This window comes from Cryptomeria japonica, chromosome 1, assembly GCF_030272615.1.
Source record: "Cryptomeria japonica chromosome 1, Sugi_1.0, whole genome shotgun sequence".
Classification (NCBI taxonomy): domain Eukaryota; kingdom Viridiplantae; phylum Streptophyta; class Pinopsida; order Cupressales; family Cupressaceae; genus Cryptomeria; species Cryptomeria japonica.
The window spans coordinates 152,196,317-152,215,263 of NC_081405.1; positions in this window are offsets into that span (position 1 = coordinate 152,196,317).

The window sequence follows — 18,947 nt, forward strand, 5'->3', positions numbered from 1 at the left end:
TTCTTATACACCTTCTTGGAACCAATGGGCTTTCTTCTCTCAAGTAAAATCACAAGATCAAAGTGTCACAACTGTCTAGGCCCATCCTCTCCTCCTACATTTCTTGCATCCAAGACCCACTATTCTACAAAGAGACGATGTTCCTAAAATATTTAGGTTCACTGTTAGTACTAGTAAAGCAAATACACAACAAAAATATGGTAGTTCATATCTATCAACTAGATTCTATTATTTTGTGGATACCCTCATGGAAGGAGTAAGGGTCCATTCGTATTCTTGTTTATGTTTTTCCCACTATCCTCATATAAACCCTCTTCTTCCTCCCTATCATATAATCTATCTATGTATTCTTCCACATGTGTATCTTCTTACTTATTGACCTTAGTCTCAAAATGAACTATTTTCTATCTTGTTTTTTTCTTTGGTTTTTTATGCATTAACAATCTCTATACTCTTTCAAAATCACATCTCTAGAAAAAATCATCATTTTGAGCTAATGTATTCCATATCTTATGACTATTTACATTCTTACCATATCTTACGAAGATGCATTTATAAGATTTTGGATCCAATTTAAAGATATTAGTTTCCTAATGTAGCGGTGTAAATTGTTACTGGGCCAATTTACACCTCATGTTTGTGCCCCTACTCTAGTGTTTCTCTCCCTCGCCTCTTATCTGGGTCCGTTCAATGTCTTGAATCCAATTTATATGCTTAAAACACCTACCAAGTGATTCCTTGGAGAGGTGTATGTCACAACCCTCCTTTATCACTTTTGATTTGATACAATTTCTATTATATTTTTTGTGGTTGAGTTATTGAATATGGTTGAATAAATATTATAAAAGGTTAGATAATGGACCCACATACACACTTGGAGAATATAATTTAAAAAGGCATTATTTATTTTTATTTTTTTCCCATTCCCAATTATGGCACATGTTGTAGGAGAAATTAGAAGCTTCTAGAGAAATCTTCATTCTTTAATTCCCTTGCATGTAACTCCCCCACTAGGATATTAATCAATTTTGCATGGATCCAATATTGGAAAAAGAATCTCATTTTCAATTAATTTCTATAGATAGTGGAGTTAAGGGGTTTTTCCTATATATTGTATGCAATTTTCAAAAAGAGGGAGTTGATTATTTTTTTGAAGAAAAGTTTTCTCAAGTAGTAGTTTTTTTTTTCTGGTAGTCACATTTTTCATTTGTAGAATTGTTAAGTTTGTTTTGAAGAAGTTTCACCAAGCTTGCTAGGAAGGATCAAGGAAGGCTAACTTGAAGATTTGGAGGAGGAATCAACATCAAAAGGCTTCTCCAGGTTCCCTCCCTTTTTGCATTTGCTAATTGCTTATGTAAATTTCATATTTTCAAAAGAAAGGAAATATCTCCTCTTAGATTCTTTTATTTGAATATAATTTTCTGAAGGAAATTATTTCTTAATTATTAGATAGATTAATTAGAAAGGAAAATCTATTTTTCATTAAAGAAATGCATTGATAAAAGTACTTTTCAAACATGCAAATGCAGATTTCTTTTTATTTGTTAATCTGTTTAGAGAAAAGAAAGAATTCAGACTTCTACTTTTTTCTGCTTTTTGAAATCTAGAGAAAATCTTGAATCTGGAAAAATCGTGCTTTTCAACATCTCTATTTTTTTTTTGAAACCTCAAGATTCTTTTATCTTTGTAAATAGTTTCTTTCTCTATGCATATAATCATTTGTATTGAGAAATCTCGTTATGTGAAATAGTATTTCAAATATGAATTTTTTTCTCAATATTGTTGTATAAACTCCCTATGAAAATATTATCTTTGTTATTTATTTATTTTTTCAGAAATCTCTCTTCCTCTGTGAATATTAATTTCTGACAAACTCATCATAAAAATTTATGTTTATCTCAATGTAAGTCAAATTTGTTGAATATGATCACTGTGAAATCAAAATTTATACTTTTACTTATCTCTGAGGTAATTTAGTCCTTTGTTGTATTGCTTGTCTCAATTTCAAGCACAAAGTATTTTTTTTTTTGGGCAAACATCTGAAACAATTTTCTCTATTTTCTTTCATACCTGTGAATAGATTCTTATTTTTATTTTTATAATAACATTTTTATATATCCCTCTTAAATTGTTAATAAAATTGGAATAATACCATATATATATATATATATATATATATATATATATATATATATGTATGTATGTATGTATGTATGTATGTATGTATGTATGTATGTATGTATGTATGTATGTATGTATGTATGTATGTATGTATGTATGTATGTATGTATGTATATTGCAATATTAAATTTATACGATAAAAAAATAAAATAAAATAAAACAAAGTAGTTTCAAAAAGTACTTTTTTTTCATTAAATAAATTTAATGAGGGGGGCCGGAGTTAATATCACCGTCGGGGAGTTGTACTCTCCACTACCCATGCGGTCACTGTTACGGCAGTGGCCGCAAAGGGAGTGGAGGGGCCCACGACTGTCCCCTCATCACTGTGGGCTTGCACCTACAGGTCCACAGTGGTGATGGGACCTGTGGCCCCCACTCCCCACTTGACAATAAAAGCATAGTTTCGTATCATTTTTTTTAAAATTTAGATTTTATTTTTTTTCATATTAATTTGCAAATTGGAATTTTCTAATAATTTCTTTAATTTAAATTTTAGTTTAGTAAGGTTAAACTTAGAAAAATTTATAAATAATTTGGATCATTGTTTAGTAAATTTATAATTGTAAATTAAAATATATCTAATTTTATAATTGGAATCTTTCAATCTATTTGAGATTTATTGGGTTACTTAGTTGGTATTTTAGATTCATTAAAAACAATTAATTCATATTATTATGATTTGATCCAAAATTTGTCTAATGTCTAAACTAATTGCTTATTTTGAACTAGTGACTATATAATTAATTATTCTCGTGATAGAAATAAACATTGCTTAATCTTGCATGTGAATTACACTATTCTTGCATCATGCAAATTACTTATACATTATTTGCATTTATTGATGAGCAAGTTACATTTTCATCATCTTCATGCAAGTTACATTTTTAATTATCAATATGCGAGTTTCATAATTGTCATTATTGTGCAAGTTATATTTCAAGTTTTGAATATTAAATAATTTAGTTGTAGAAGGATGGTATTTTTTTTCAAGTGGTTCATGAATCCCATAGAAGTAGTAATTTCAATCAATTAAGCTTTGCAATGTCTAATTATGCATGTTCATTTCATAATTGTTTCAAGCATGATGCTAATTAAAAGTTTTCATAGCCTCTTAGTTAGAAAACTAAACAAAGGGAGTTGGAAAACAAAAACCTAGCAGTGTTCGGTATTTACGGTGCCTCTAGGTCACGCTTATGGGTAATGTCGTTGTGTTGAACTACTGCACTTAACGCCTAATAAAGTTGCATCAACGACGTCTGTGGCATTGTCCCTATAAATCGTCGGGGAGTAATAAGGGACACTTGGAAGTTAAAATCCAAGGGGCGGGTAATTCCCCTTGGATCGATAATCTAATAAGATAATCCTTAAATGATTTTACACCCGCTATGTTAAACCATAGTAAACCCCTTTAGGGTTGATTGAGTGAAATGCTTTTATAAATTTGACTTAATCTCAAAGAGTTGTTGGTGATTGACAATTGGGTCAAGGGTGACGCTTATGATAGGATTAGGATCTAGTTGTTTTAGGCCACAAGCAATAGGCCATCTTGAGCCTTTGCTTAAGTGCTACCATCGTGGGTAGCAACCGCAAAGAAACTGTCTGGGACATTGACCCTAGAAAGGGTTGTGTACCCACCAAACGGTTTACATTAAACCATAGATTAGAAAATAGAACTACATACTTTATGCCTTGATCCCATGTCGAAACGGGTATGTAGGCAGTCTAGGGATGAAGTTGTCCCTAGTACTCAGGCATTCGTGGATGGGGTCTAGGTTTGGTAAGAAGAAGGATTGTGAAGAATCCTAATTCAAAATATAAGTGTAATAAAAGAAAAAGTAATTCAATGCATACTCAAAAGGAATCCCATATGGATTCGCTTGACTTCCCAAGACTTTAAGCCAAATTACGAGGTGGAATTCAAGCTTGCATTATGTTATTTTGATTTCTCCTAAGGATGGCGACCTCGGTGCACTCCTATTAGAGGAGTGTAGTGCTTAGTGAGTGGCTCAAGACCCGAATGGTCCCGATGAGTCTAAGTCTCTAGCCAGAGCACCTCCTATCCCAATTGGATAGATGCCTACCCCGTATGGGTAGATGCCTCTCCTGTATTGGATAGATGAAACCTTTTGTTCTGTATGGACAGATCCCTAACCCGTATGGTTAGATTCTCATCCCGGATGGATGAATGCCTAATCAAAATGGATGGATGCCCAGAGTATGTGATAGAATCAAACACAAATGATTAAATTAAATATTTTTTAAAAAAAAGGTCAAAATTTTGTTAAGTATAGTGGGTTATTACAATGTACTCCTCGCTTGGCCCAAAATCTGGTCCCTACTTGAGGAGGACTAGGGCGCTAGTGCCCTAGTCTTGGACTAGAGTACCCAACACCCTGGTCCCCCTCTTTGGGGCCCAATTTTCAAGGAGGGGGTTAGACCCACTTCTCCAATAGGAAAATAAATTGGTGGCTCACTATGACCATTGGAGGTCAGCCTAATCAGTAAATTGACCTAGATCCTCATATATAAAGACATTAATCAATTCATTTCAATTATAAGTCTTCGCATTCAGGCAATCAAGCATTGAAGCACACTCATCATCAAACATTTCCAGAGGTCTTCAACGTTGCATATTCTTCATTCAACCATTGTAGAGCATATTACAATATTCATATGCAAGCATGTGTGTGCGATTAGGGTTTTATCATGTTCATGCCATTTAATACAACATATGTGATTACATTTAAGAAGCAAAGCATCATTATCAGACATTATAGATCTAAGGTATATCCTTCCATCATTTATTTCAGTATTTGCAACATTTCATTCAAGGTTAATTCCTAAACCAGGGTTTGACTTAGGCAAACCTCTATTTCCAACCTATTTCCCCTTCTTTATGTGTGTAGGAAGTAGGTACAGAGTTGCGATATTTAGGATAAGATTATTTACAGTGAAGAATCAGTCCCCCATTAGAGTGAAAAAAGTGTGGAGGACCAAAGCGACTGTCACACTAGTCCCAAAAAAATCATGAGCTCCTTCTCAGAACAAGTCTAAATCCTCTTACAATCCTCAGATCTAGGTTCATGGCTCGATCCAACAACTGTAGCTCATTGTTTATGCATAATCACATCAATTTCATCTTGTTTACCCTAATTTCAACATCTTCAACAAATCAATTCAACTCAAGGGAAAGAAGAGGCTCATTTAACACCCTTGAAATTAGATCAGCATTCAAACCTCTTTGGTTTTGATCTATTTAATTCCTATCTTTTCCTAATGTAATGGTCCCCAAGTCATAAAATTAGTGGTTTCTTCCTTCTATGGTGGAAACCTTAATTTTTCACCATTACACCTAAGAAACATGAACATAAGCCTCACAACCAGAGATCATAAAATGTGAACTAAAAGGATCACTGCTTGTCCATTAGTCATAAGTTATTTTTCAACAAGAGCTGAAAAAGGAGATCTATTAATCAAGTATCAAACTCTAAGCCTCTACCCAAAAGTACTTGCCTAATTTTGTACCAATCAATACACTTCTCTCTCTCCACTAAGGTTTGATTTATGCTTTCATCAAGCTTATTATATTGTGGTGTGTAGGGGTTATATTTTCATCAAAAAATACCTACATACTTACAAAAATTCATCGCTATTGTTAGATTTCAACACCCCTACCTTATAATCTATTTTTCAACTAAGGCCTTGAATTCTATAAACTTATTGAAAACTTTAGATTTAGCACACATAAAACAAATTCAAGTGTATCTAGATGAATTGAATGAATATAAATATTTTTCCATAGAACCCACACTTGCTAGAATAAACACATATGAATGAATAATTGCTATTAATATCTCTACCTTATACAAGGAAAATATTATATATTCTGTTAACCTAACACAATTCTCAAAAAATCTAAAATGATCATCAAGATAATAAAAATTGTGAATCATATTTTTATTAAGGTTATAAGATCTTTTAGATCTAATGTGATCCAAACATGGTACCACAACATGCCTATATTTTCATATTTACTAGTTAAATTTGTAAATCATAGAATTTGGAGGTGTTCAACTTAGAAAAAGTTCCAAAATGAAATCCTTTTATAACTTGTAAACTCCTTCTCACCAAACTAAAATCAAAATTTTCAAATGCATTCCATAATAATTCAACTTCAACATAGAACAAAATTTTATTGCAATTCTTAGAATGTGAAAAATGTCATCGAGGGATTTAATCCTCCCTTTACTAAAAAAAAAAATTGCTTTCTTTTACAACCAATATGATGACTAGCATTTTCACCATGGAAAACCTCTCCTCCATCATAAACCTTGCAAGATAAAAACTACTATGTATGAGGAGTCATATGAGAGTAACAACCTGAATTTATGAGTCAAGCATCATCACTAATAGAGAACAAAATTCGACAAATTATCAATCACTATCATCAAAATATTTCTCTATAGAGAAATAAGAAGATGTATTTTTAAATTTCCATTCCTTCTCAATATGTCCTCTCTTCCCATAATTCTAAAACTTTACACTTCTTTAGGGTTGTGGTTTGACCTCATGATTTGGATCCCTCTTTGATTTCTTACTATCTCAATATACCCATATTTATATTTAGGTCTTACCTGAATGTGAAGAGCATCCTTTAAGTTATCAAAAATGAATTTCCTTCACTCTCCCATAAAATAAAAGTAAAAATAAGACCATAAATTGTTGACTCTACACCACCACCACTAATGGAAATAATTAAATTTTCCTAAGAACCAAAAGTCGCAAGATAAATTTATCTTCTTCTTCCATCTTGACTCGTAATAAAATAAAAAGCACTAAACCATTTACAATCAAATCACCATATTTTATTTTTAAAGAATATAACCATCTTTTGAGATATAATTTACCGGTTCAACTTGTAGCTTAATAAATATCATCCATCATCTGACATAGCATGTATGTAGTGGTCTACTTAGAGACATTCAAGAAGATAGAATCCACAAGATATAGTAGAATTGTCTTTATGCATTTTTATGCAAATTTAGCCAATCTCCATCAAACATTATAGATGGATTCTTTTCATTTGTAACCAACATTTTTTGATCTTTTTCTTCCAAAAGATATTTCATCTTTAGCTTTCACATCTCATACCTAGTGTTATTGAATTTCTCAATATCTAAATGAGAGGAATAGGCTATAGTTTTTAATCCTTCTTAAATTTGGATAACCCAATTAAAATAAAATCTCATATTATAGTAAAAAACCTCCAACACTTTTTAAAAGTAGTCCCTTTTGTAGAAAACCAAGCTCTGATACTAAATATTGTTAAACGAGTAAAGAAAGATCATAATGAAGTTTTTAAAAAAGTATAAAAATTTGATATTTATTTATGTAATAATGGGTTACCCATAAATATTATGTGATTGTTTAAAATTAATTAAAAGAAAATCAACAAACTATAAAGTTGCTACACATAACATTGAATATATGTGGAGAAACCCTTTCGAAAAAATTTCCACCATCAAAGAGACACTCAAGAATATATTGTTTTTAAGAATAGAATGCACAACTCCCTTCAATATGTCAACATTCCAACAACTCATGTACTTATGAAACAACACAACGAATCTACTATCTTGTGCCTCCAATTTATAGATAAATGGGAGATGAATACCACAAATGGTTTTCCAAAATAATGTAGCATCAAACCATGGAAAATATATAAAATAGCACATGCAAAATTAAGGAACTTTCAAAATAGTGAAAATAACTCTATGTGAGCCATATATAGAAAAAATAACATTCATACTAACAATAGATGACATCTTTAACTTGTAACTCCTCCATAATTACCCATATCCCAAGATGAGTATCCAAATTTACCTCCCAACTCATATGGGACCTACCCACAACATGCAAAATGCTCCATTACTTAATTCTTACACCCATATTCAAGAATATGCTAAAATAGCATTGTAACTACCATTAACAACTCCACCTCCTTCATGAATGTTATTACAACCAATATTCAAAGTTAACAAGGAGATTAACAATGTGGGTTGTGATCCCTTTTTGTTCGGTTGGGATCTGTTTTAGCTTTTGAAGTGATCAGGCACAGATTTATCTAGTTCTTTTTATATATCCTGCTTTGTAAAAGGTTCGGGTTCCTTTCAAAAACCTGCTTTTACTTAATCAAAACAAGGAGATTAACAATAAAAACAATAATATTCACAAGTATCCATTCCAAGATTGTTGGAGATGCATAAAATAAATGATGTGGGGGCCCCAATTATTATACAATATGACCATTAACCTTTAGACAATTTATCCTGTATTGTCTACTCTCCTCCTAATTAATCATATTTTCCATGCAACTAATTCAAATGGAAGCATACAATGTTGTTAATATAACTCTTTTAAACTTGGTCACAAGGATTATCATATACTTATTTAGTATTTATCTATCAAATGTAGTAACACCTTAGCTATTGAGTACAATATATAGTTACTTATATCTATAGTATTGTGTTAGTTGTGTATGCAGTACCTAGCTATCAATGGATAGTAACATTTAATTTTTCTACTAATAGTTAGTAGAATTGTGTTTATGGCTATTTTAAGTGCTTTATAAATGCTATTTATTTGGATAATTTTTGTCTATTCTAGTTGGATTCTAGATGAGGAACTAATCACAAAGGGTCATGTGTCATAATCATGTCTATTTCAATATATGTATCCTTTCATGAGTGTCTAATTTTTCATGTTGGTTGTAGTTATTTTAGTTTGGCATAAATTCTCATAGTATCTTGCAAGAAGTCAAAGGGAGAAAAAATAATGGTAAAAATTGTATACCTTGTAATCTTTTATTTATTTTACCTCACTTTGGATTGATTATCCTTTTGTTCTTTGACAATTTGTAAGTGATGCATTTTTAACAAAGAGCTGGGATATAACCTAAGCCTTATCTATTCCCATGTGGCACTTATTCAAGATAACAATGTCTACTCTATATAGTTATCCATTTTCCTTTTCTAGGTCACATTTACACTTTTAAAAGGAACCTAGGTTACTTTTACACTTATGAAAATGACCCATGATCTTTTGAATTTCAAATTCCAAGTTGGGGCCCACTTTCCCCCTCAACCTTGTTATTATGTGTCAACTTGATGCATGAAAAAAATTATTTAACCATTGAAAAGTTGTATAAGAGGACTAACCCTAATTCATTTAAAACGTCAAGAGAATAAGTGGAATAACACTTGTACAAATTATAGAAATGAAAAAAACTAATTATATCAACACTACATAATCATTCTAGGTCATATTATACAACTACTTGTTGTCCTTAATATTGCTCAAATTTGTTGACAAAACATCATTATCAAGTTTTGACAAAAAGAGATAACTATCCCTGTCATTTACAAACTCTCAAGCACACAAACCATTTTTTTATGTGAAGATTATCTAAAAGACTTCAAGTTGAGTCAAAAGTGAACATCTAGAAATTAGCAAAGATTAGATCTGTGAGCTTGGTTTGGATTTACAATTACATGATTAATTTTGTAGTTACAAGGAGATATGTGCAGTCATATAAATGACCCTAACAACAAAGTAGAAGTTTTATAGATGATGTTTTTATTTGAGAAATCCAAAAATTCTACAATATTGATGAATCACATTGGGACACTTGGTAGGGTTGTATTCCACAATGAGCCAAGCATTAAATATTTAGATTCCCTAACCAATCGCACCCAGGTGGGGTATGTGGGTTCAACGCGCAACCCAGAGGATTAGTCTTGCCTTGCTTGGACTGACTTGATAACGGGGTCGCAAGTGAGTCATGGGGACATCTTTGAGATAATAAAATAAAATAAAAATTAGATTCCCTAACATTAATTTCAACATATTTATCATTCTCAACTCTTATTCCTAGATCATCTAATGCCAATTATCATTAATCGATCTATCTTTAAAGTACAACTTGCTTGACTTACCTCATTTTTACATACTATTCAGTCTAATAATTCATAATTAAAAACCCATGAATGAATAACTAGTAAAATAAAATAATCAAACATTTTATTTAAATGTAAAATATCAATATAACTAACAGTATTTTGTGAAAACAATATTTCTTACCAAAAAGGGACTCAGAATAGTGATAAACAAGAATAATTTGAAACCCACTTCATTAAGTGACAAGATTATAAACGTGTCCAAACCATAAGCTTCATCCCATTCAATCATCAAAACTTCAGTGGCCCCTTTCACTAGACCCACTATGATTCCATTAAAGGACCTATGCTCTATGTTTACAACTTTAATGCTCCCTTGTGGAATATATGCTATGAGATAACAAAATAGGAGAGATGATGTGGAAACCATTGAAAAAGATTTGTTATATGAAGCATTTGTATGTACAAAAGGGATTATGATTTGTCTATATGTAAAAGTTTTTGTGGTTGAGAGGAATTCAATCCATTATAAAATAGACAATCATATATTCTTGTTCTTGTAGAACATATTATTATTTAAATCTTTTATGTTTAAAAAAATATTCTATATTGTCCAAAAGCAAGGAAAATACCCTCCACATAGAGTTTAGTTTGCATCCAAATATATCTTCTTATCTAATGTTCCAATGAAATGATATGTCATGGGAGTTTTATTTTATCATTTTTTCAATTTAATATTTATTGTTGGGTGGCATATCTTTTTCCAATGTTGTGTCTTTTCTCTTTTTGTTTTTTGTTGGGGTGTGATAAAAGGTGTAAGCCATGCACGTCTTTAATGGAAGTCATGCTAAGAGTTACTAGGGGGGGTCCATTAAATTATGGATACCACACTAAGGAAGCATCTATTCATTTTATTTTATTTTTCTAAATTAAGGGCGTGCTTATATGAGTATTTATTGCATGGTCTACACGTGTATGTGTTCTTTTTGTTTTGACAAAGTATAGTTTGGCCAGGGTTTAGTTTGTGGACCAAATATTGGTGTAAGTTAATATGGTAGGGCCTTTCTAGGTTATGTTGATCTCATTGTCTCTTGGTGGGACTAGTCATGTTTACTGTAAATAATTTTGTCATCATAAATGATATAGTCTAGTAAAATACCATTGATCAATTTAGAATTTAGGGCTAAGATATGAAAGGTATAATTCAATTTTATAGAATTTAAATAATTAAATGTGTTATTTAGTTTGATTGTGAATGGTGGAATATGTTGTTTGGAATTGATTTATTATTGTGTTGATAACAAGGTCTTGTTTAGGAAAATTCATTTTTTCTTTGGTTCTTATCTGTGTCTATATAGTTGGTCTACATGGACATGGAACTATTCTCGTACATGGAATTAAACTTGGACTCCCATAAGTGAATTGGTAAGAAAATGATTATTAGTGTACCTTGGCTCATTAGAGTCATCTATGAAGTGGGGTGGTGTCTATAGACATTGTTTGGGAACTTTCTAGGAAAACGCTTGTTCTCCTTTTGACAAGCCCCTAGGCAAAGCAATTAAATGGCTTTGAAACAATGATCAGAAATAGTAAGAAAGCATGTATGCATATCTAAGACAATGATGCAATTTGACAATACAATTAAAGTACTCAATAATGTTGGTATGATGTGTTAGGATTATGTGTTGTACACCTGGCATGACATTGATTTAATTTAATTATGTAATTAAATAGTTATTTGAAAAAGTATTTATTTTTTGGGAAACTTAACACCAAAATTAAATGTGGGGTCAATGTTTTGTGAGCTTGTGGTTTTGTGTCACATGGTTTTACTTTACCAATTGGTTGTATTTGTGTGAGTTTAAGTCTATTAAACAAAGCACATGTTTAGTGGTTTACATTTGGCTAGTTGAGGTTTTGGCATGGTTATCATTGTATTGAGTCTTCTTCTAAGGAGTGCATATTTGAAGCATGGCATGGGATGTGTGGATACATGAAGGATGCATTATAAGGGCTTGGTGTTTCAGAGATGTTCGTGGAGGCTTTGTAAGTGTATTGTAATGTTTCATTGTTAAATAATAAATTGAGCATAGATGCTTTTGGAGACTAGGATTTTCCCTCTATGAGGAGTTTCCCAAGCTATATCTTGTGATATGTATTTGATATTTGCATTTAGTTATATGTATACTTGTATGCATGATTTCTCTCAATGGGTTACATAGGGAATGGATTGATCATGGTTGATTTTCTAACATGTGGTATCAAAGCCATGTTTGTGGTTGTGGAGTTTCATATACTTGTGATGGTTTAACCCTTTGATGAGTAGATCTAATGTAAAGTTGAAGCCAAGTTAATGGAAAAGGGTTTTGAAACATTTCAAGGTATAGGCACATATTTTATAAGTTGTTATTTTTTAGATCTAGGATATTGAGGTTGCATATTTGTGGTTATTTTTGCAAATCTAGAGTTTGAATTTTGAGTTTGGAAAAAGGGGTTATTATGGGTGTTCATTATGAGGCTTTTGGAGGGTAAATTTCACAAATGACCCCTTGGGCCAAAATAGGCCTCGCCATTGGATCTAGGAGGCTCAAGAGACAAATATCGACATATTTTGATTACTAGAAAAAAATACAAAAAAATTGTCCCTAACACTTCTTAAGGAAATGATCAAAATATTTTCTATGAGATTCAAATATAATGTAATATTTTTCATGATATATTGAATGATATATGTCCTTTTATAACAGAATTTATAATAATCATAAGGTTATATATTTTTTTAGCCTACTCAATATATATCATCACAATTAATACCAAATGTAGCTTATTTCATAATTTACTCCTTTAACCTATTATAAACTATATTAGTAGTTGGTATCATCTTATTTCAACTTTTGTTATTGTAAGAGATAAAAGGGTATACATTGCAATTTTACACTCTTGTGTTATGGCTTGTATGCATATCCAAAACACGCATTCATTGTATTCAATTTAACCTATTTAGAATATAAAATTGAATCAAACCTAGAAGCTATTATCCAATCACCACTACAAATCACCTTATCTTTGACTAGTTTACATTCTAAGGCCATTTACCACCTAAGGTTAAGCCATGTGGTTTTACCCAATCTATAGACCAGATGCATAGTGTGACTTCTTCAATCTCATTCAAGTTACACCTTATCAAAAAAAAATTATTATCGTGTTAATTTATGTGCATAAAACTTAAAAGTAGAAACTATGGACAAGTATTCTAAGGGAATTTCTAAATCATTAATAATATAATTGAAAATTAACTAAAACACAAAAAAGAAAATTTTGATTCAATAAGCAATCCACTAACTTACCATTACATCAAATTTTGTATTCCATTTGGTTGTTTATCATCTTTTTTATAACTAATTCTTCTCTGAGAGATTGATTTCTCTTAAGAAAATCTAGAGGACTTCCCTTAATCTTGAAAGAAGTCTCACATTGATTATAAGAACAACTAACTTCAAAATCATGGTTAATAGATGGGTGAGGAAGTTGCTTAAAATTACATCAATAAAAGACAAGCTTGCTCCACCTAGGCTAATCTACATAGAAAAACCCAATCTACAATAATAAAACTGCCTACACATATCCATCACATATTCCTTATCACATATTCCTTATCACTGGATTGCATCATGATATTATATTTTGAACCTTTATAGAAAATTTTAGTGAGTCAATAATCTATTGAACCAAAATATATAAGCATATAATCCATTTTCAATTACTCTAGTTATAGTTATCTTTTATCTAGATCTTCAATATTGATTACATTTAATCACTTAATTAGACTTAGATTGGAGTTGTATAATAATAATGTGTACAAAAAATTTATTTCTTCTTCAATTATATTACAACCACTAAATTTGTTGAAATATATATATATATATATATATATATATATAACATAACATTCTGACATTCTAAACTCACCAACCTTTGTATTCATGAATTAAATTCCCTTTATTCATTCAACAAATTAAAGCTTTCATTTATGAAAATGGTATATGTGAAAAGTTGAATTCCCTTCCAATTTGAGGGAGGACCACCTAAGAAAGTTAGGTTGTATAACGTTCATCTCTAAAAAGAGCAAAACTAATTATAACCAAGGTTTCTAAAAATTGGTGGTTTCAAAGATAGAAGCAAACATCAATGATTTGATTAATTATTATCAATTTATGGAAATTTGTCAACACCATTATTATGAATCTTTGATTCTTTTTGGTTGTTGGTATGAATCTTTCTCTTTTATATATATATATATATATATATATATATATATATATATATATATATATATATATATATATATATATATATATATTTATTTATTTATTTATTTATATAAATTGTAGACAATATTATCTTTTCTATAATAACTTGACTGTAATAACAATTCAATAGATAAAGATTAAAAACTAATGATCACAACTTAAAATAAGACTTGAAAATCATATGCATCCCAAAAAAATCTACTATAAAAAAACATCTAAGATTGCTAAGAATTTAACTCTACCATTATCCTTTTAAATCTCTTGGAAGTAGTAAGTCAATATTTGAACTAATCATAAACAATACTATGTACTCTAAGATCAATGGATTATAATCACAATTCAATTTATAAGATTAAAATAATAATAATAATAAATATCTTAGAATGTGTGTGTGTGTGTGTATGTGCATGTGTGTGTGTGTGTGTATATGTATATGTATATGTATATGCGCGCACACACACACACACACACACATTTGTGTGTGTGTGTGTGTACATTTATACACACACATGTGTGTGTGTGTGTGTAAAATAATGACCTCTTTAAATTGAACTATGAATATGGTTAACCTACCATAAACAAGGTGATATTATCTACAAGTAGAAAATGGGTTTAAAGTTACTCATTAATCTAATAGAGTGAACCTTGTAGATTGATATGTGATTATGGTTCGACTAGTTCTCCCTCGACATTCTATGGGCAGCCGAGGGCTAATTAATTACGAGATGCCATCACCTCGCTCGAATGGATAGGAATACATATCCACCAGCTGATCAAAATTAGCGACAAACCTTCATTGCATCTATTCGGTATCATCCTTCCCCTCACCCCGTACCGATGAGTCAGTTGTGAATCCACTGGGTGACTTGGACCAGGGACCGAGACAGTAGGTAGACTTTCGCAAGCACTCAATATGTCTTTGTCGCTTCTTCCACGCGGTCGACTGGATCAAGTGGTGACTCTGCAACCGGAACTACACTGGGGCGAAAGATAAACGAGGGATAGAGGAAGGAGAAGGAGGGGAGGGTCTATTCATTTTCGTATCAACAATTGCTTATGTCGAGTGTTCTGGGTGGGGTACCTCAACGATCTGAGAGCATATATATATATATATATATATATATCTGTGTGTGTGTATGTATGTATATATACATATATACATACACATATATACATATACATACATACATACATATATATATATATGTATATATATATATATATGAATATACATATACATATACATATATATACATACATATGTATATATATGCATACATATATGTATGTATGGATGTATGTGTATGTATATATGTATATATACATACATATATATATATATATATATATATATATATATATATATATATATATATATATATATATATATGATAGTTCTAATACTAAATGTTTAGTACAAATGCCAAGCTAATAAGATGAGAGGGGGGGGGTGAATCATACAAACTTAATCTTCCATAAAAACAACAGATTCAACCTCGGTAACATATACTTCAGTAATATAACCAAAACTGTTAAACATGCAAACTCATAAGCATATAAACATCATAACACTCATAACACCAGATTTAACGTGGAAACCCAAATAGGGAAAAACCACTGTGGGATTTTGGACCCACTAAGAAATATACTCTTCTAGAGTATGCTCGGTTAAAAGCAAATCCTGTTAAAGATTACAAACACATTGCTAGATGTGACCCGGTTAAGGGATTTCCCTCAGATCTGTTAGGATCTTCACCTTGTTAGAAGTGACCTTGTTAAAGGATTTCAAAAACTCAATCAAAATGTCACCTTGCTAGAGGGTTTTACAAATAAGACTGTTAAGTCCACTCGGTTAAGAGATTTTCTATCACTTTACAAAATAACAGTAATAAAAATCTATCTGCAACTTCACATCTAAAATGCTAAAGCAGATTCTTATTTGCTCAATACAATCTAGTCATAGGACTTATCTTGTCCATCTGTTGGGCTCTATACTTTGTTATTCAAACAGGTCTTCAAGCTTCTATGCTCGGTAATCACTATGTAGCATCCCTGTGCATACACTTTCCCGCATACATTGTTTATCAACAGTTCCTTATTTACAAACAATTTGCCAACCGCTTAATCTCCTTGATCACATATCTCATGATCAAGCATAGCCATCAGATCTTCAAACTTGACCAGGTTCAATGTATCCTTCAATCTGAAAACGTTTTACCTCACCTTGGAACTTGTTGTAGGGTATTGCGGTTCAATCTGAGCTGTAGATCTTCATGTCGATTTTCCTTTGCCATAGATTCTTTAACAAACTTCATGCACAACATACCAATCATTTAATCATAACTAGCTCATCAACTTCCTTCATTAAATAATATTTTTTATTCATTCAATGCATTCTGTTACAGCTCGGTTGCAACTTGGTAAATACTAAACTTCACTCGGTAGACATTCTACCTTCATTAACCGATAGCGATAATCTTAGGGTTTACCAACTAGGTTCCTTAGGGTTTACCGACTAGGTTCTTTACTCGGTAACATAGTATAGAATTAACCTTATAATCAACAACATATGTAGGATATCAAAACAATCTAAACATCATGATCTCATCATTGTCTAACTCGGTAAAAGTTGCCCATTGAATAACTTATTCCTCCCCTTATTCATCACATTCTTTCTGTGTCTTTTACCAACATCTTTATACTCACCAAATCATACTTCTTAAGATATATTAACATCATACTGAATTAGAAAATCAATTTCTTTGACATCATTGACAAAATAATAATATTAAGACAGTAAACATCCTTTAGCAGTTATATCCATAATCATCAACAACCTTCTCAATATCCTTATTGAAATGTCAACAATCTCCCTTTGTTTGTTATAATGCCAACAATCTCCCGCTTTGGCATTGATGGCAAAACCAATTGATATGACCTAATTGATTTGGATTGTTGTGAGATTCTGAAATGCTCTCCCCCGTGTCATCAGTCTTCTCCCCCATACATTAGTCTTCTCCCCTTTTCTTCAGTTTTCTCCCCCTTTGACAACAATGCCAAAAATAAAGAACTAAAACATAATTTCTTCCTGTATGAAGTGATTTCCTGTTGTTATGTGTCAACTTAGTCTCGGTCAGAGCATTTTGACTTCAATTACTATTCCATGTTATTGTTTCCTGCACACCTTTAGAAAACATCCTAAAGTGTGTAAATCAACATCAACTCCTAAAAGATATTTTGTAGAGTCATCGAATTGATGCTTTCACCGAACTCGGTCAATGAATGGAAGATAGGGGTAGGACCCCTAACTTACTTCTGAGATACTCAAAAATCTCCCTTGGCAGTGACTTGGTAAAGATATCTGCTATTTGTTCCTTTGTGCTAACATACTCCAATACCACTTTCTTCTCTTGAACTTCTTCTCTAAGATAATGATATTTGATAGAGAAGTGTTTTGTCTCAGAGTGCATAATAGGATTCTTTGAAATGTTTATGGCACTAGTATTGTCACAGAATATAGTTATTGGCTAGGTAACTTTCTCATTTATACCTTCCAACAATTATTTGATCCATGCTATATTGGTACAATTCAATGTTGCAGCAACGTATTCAGCTTCTGCTGTTGACTGTGAAACACATCATTGTTTCTTGCTAAGCCAACTCACTAGTCTTTCTCCTAAAAAGAAAGCTCCTCCACTTGTGTTTTTCCTCTCATCAATGTTTCCTGCCCAATCAACATCAGTATAAACTTTTAAATCAAAGTCATTTCCTTTATGATATACTAAGCCATAATCCTCAGTGCCTTTCAAGTATCAGAAAATTCTCTTGATTGTTGTCATGTGTGTTTCCTTGGAATCTGCAAAGAATCTTGCAACTATACCTACTGCATGTGCTATATCTGGCCTGCTATGAACAACATATTGTAGCTTTCCAATCATGGATCGGTAAAGTGTCTCATCAACAGATGCAGATTCATCAGTCTTTGATAGTTTACAGTTGGTAGTCATAGGAGTACTTACTGGTTTTGAATCCTCCATTCCAAATTTCTTCAAGATTTCCTTTATGTACTTGGATTGAGTAATGAAAATCTCATCTTTCATTTGTAGTATTTGTAAACCTATAAAATACTTTATCTCACCGATTAATGACATCTCAAATTGTTTGCTCATTTCATTTCCAAAGTCCTTGCATAGAGAGTCATTTCCATAAAAGATAATATCATCAACAAATATGGTTGAGATCAGTATTCCATTTTCATCATTCTTCATGTACATGTTACTATTTTCACTTGTTCTTATAAAACCAATCTTGATTAAATAAGAGTGCAATCTCTCATACCATGCTCTAGGTGCTTGTTTCAGACCATATAAAGCTTTGTTCAATTTACATACCTGATCTTTATTCTTGTCTTCAACAAATCCTTCATGTTGTTCAATAAAAACTTCTTCTTCTAATATACCATTCAGAAATGCAGATTTGACATCCATTTGATATACCTTGA